The sequence below is a fragment of the Triticum aestivum genome, chromosome 7D, assembly GCF_018294505.1.
Source record: "Triticum aestivum cultivar Chinese Spring chromosome 7D, IWGSC CS RefSeq v2.1, whole genome shotgun sequence".
NCBI classification, from domain to species: domain Eukaryota; kingdom Viridiplantae; phylum Streptophyta; class Magnoliopsida; order Poales; family Poaceae; genus Triticum; species Triticum aestivum.
The window spans coordinates 437623211-437625956 of NC_057814.1; positions in this window are offsets into that span (position 1 = coordinate 437623211).

A 2746-nucleotide genomic window follows, 5' to 3' on the forward strand; every position below is an offset into this window, starting at 1 on the left:
CTCTCCACGTGGGCATCCACTGCCGCGTCTTCCCCGGCTCCGCGTCGTCCCCTTCCTAGGCCTCGCCGTCGTCCACCGCCTTGGTGCTCTCGGCACGGCGAGGTCAATGCGGTCAACGACTGACTTCCATCGGAAGAGTACTGTATGTGGAGAGGCTGACAGCTGGGTCCATGGCCACAGCCCAGTTTTTTGTGATTTGCCAAGTAAGTCGCTTTGTCAGGCCTGTTGGGCTGCAAATCTTTCAAGACGAGGAGAGCTTTCATTCGGCTGGCCAAGAAAATGGCCTATCAGTAATCAGAAATGGGCTGTACATTTTTAAAACACATCAAACCGGCAATTAGTTTCAAATTTATTTTTTTCATTTTGAGATTTTGAATTACATTAATTTTTATGCGTGGACAATTTGTTGGATTTTATATTGATATACATTTATTTTTAAAATCAGTTTGAATATGACTCGAAATTTCAGGATTAAAAACAGTTCGGACCGCACCGAAATATGCAAAATTTCGTATAATTTTTTAACCGTGGCCACAATATGGGCTGTAATGCTAACAACAAGAATATGGGCTCCAAAAAAACCTTAAGAATTAGCAAATGGGTTGTAAATTATTAGAAATAATGGCAGATGGGCTGTATGCTGTTTTCCATAGATTTGAGGCTTTCCTAAAAAAGGTTGACGCACAAGAAGTGACTGTTGGATGCCCATCCAACGGCCGTCGTGCTTCTTCAATCTCTGCTCTTCCTGCTCCAGCCGCTCAAACATGCGCCGGCGGGACTGCCTGCTCCCTCCTCCCCGCGGTCGACTGTGCTGCCGCGCAGGCCTCACCGCCCCACCGTACTCCCATCGCTGGCCTAGCCATGCCTCTACTCACCCACACCTGCTGTTATTCTCCAGCGACGACAGACGAACCAGTAAACCCTCGTACAGTCATACTCCCCTCCGCGTGGGAAACAACTGCCGAGTCCTCCCTGCCTCCGTGTCGTTCCCATCCTAGGCCTCGCCGTCGTCCACCGCTCTGGGGCTCTTGGCGCGGCCTGGTCAACGTGGTCAACGACCTACATGCATCTGAAGTGGACTGTATGTGGAGAGGCTGACAGCTGGGTCCACGGCCGCACGCAAGGAAATGCCTCCTTATTACGCGCAAAATAATGATTCCTCCACCTGACATCGGGGACCCACCGAAAGGGCCTCTGTATTTCACGAAAAAAACGTTACCGCCGCTGACAGCTCGGACCCACCAGCTATAACTTCGCACGCAAGGAAGTGCCTCCTTATTACGCACAAAAAAATGAATACTCCCCCTGTTAGATGAGACCCAGTATAGTGGCAGGCTGACTTGTGGGCCTACTAAGTTGACGGGGACGGAGGGCTTTGTCAACTTAGTCAGTATGCACGATTCTAGCTCAAGTGACCGTACGATGTCCATCCAACGGTCGTAGTGCTTCTTCAACCTCTGGTCTTCTTGCTCCAGCCGCCCAAACCAGCGCCGGTCGTGCCTCGTGCTCCTGCCTCCCGTGGCCGGCTGTGATGCGGCCGAGGCCTCACCGCTGGCCAGGCCATCCCTCTACTCACCCACACCCCCTGTTATTCTGTGGCGACGGCAGCCTCACACCGCAGTGAACCAGTGAACCCTCATACTCCTCTACGCGTGGGCATCCACTGCCGCGTCTTCCCCGGCTCCACGTCGTCCCCTTCCTAGGCCTCGCCGTCGTCCGCTGCCCTGGTGCTCTCGGCGCGGCGTGGTCAACGTGGTAAAGGAACGGCATCCATCGGAAGTGGACTATACATGGAGAGGCTGACAGCTGGGTCCACGGCCGCAGCAAGGAAGTGCCTCCTTATTACGCGCAAAATAATTATTCCTCCACCTGACAGCGGGGACCCACCGGACGGGCCACCATATTCCGTGAAAAAAACGTTTCCCCCTGACTGCTGGGACCCACCAGCTACATCTTCGCACGCAAGGAAGTGCGTCCGGGCAAAAAGAAAACGATTCGCCCCCTGATTACTCGGACCCACCAGCTACATCTTCGCAGGCAAGGAAGTGCCTGACAGTCGGGACCCACCTGGTCGAAGCGTATGTAGCGTTGTCATTCTGGTCGCGAATGTGTACGTACATACTGGTCGATGTAGAGGCGCGCACGTGTCGTAGTAGAGGCGCGCACATAGCATGTACACGTACGTACAACGGCCAGTGTGCAAGAAAGAAAATATGGCCACGTACGTACATACGGGCAGGGTCTCGAACGCCTACTCGCGCATACGTACGACCAGGGCTCGTGTACATGGCTGGGTCGGAACGAAGAAAGAGCGTCGTCGTCGTGTTCATGGGGAGCCAATCGGCTGGGTCGGAACGGAATGCGTCGTCATGTTCATCGGGAGGGCTTGGACGGAACAGCCGATGGAAACGAGGCCTGGCGTACCGCAGAATGGAGGGAACGGCCTTGTGTTCGACCGGCCACGTTCGAAACGGGATCTTGTTTATCGGGAGGGGTCGGGCGTACCGCAAAACAGAGGAAACGGACCTCCTACGGTCGAAACGGGGGCCCTGTTGATAGGGCGGGGTGTGGCGTACCGCAAAACGGAGGAAACAGACTTGTGTTGGAGCGCTACGGTCAAAACGGGGGTCCTGTTCATCGGGAGGGGTTTGGCGTACCGCAAAACGGGACTCCATGGGATACTATTCATCTCCACCGTTGACCCCCTCCAGCCTCCGTGGGCTACTGTTCATCCACCGTCGACCTC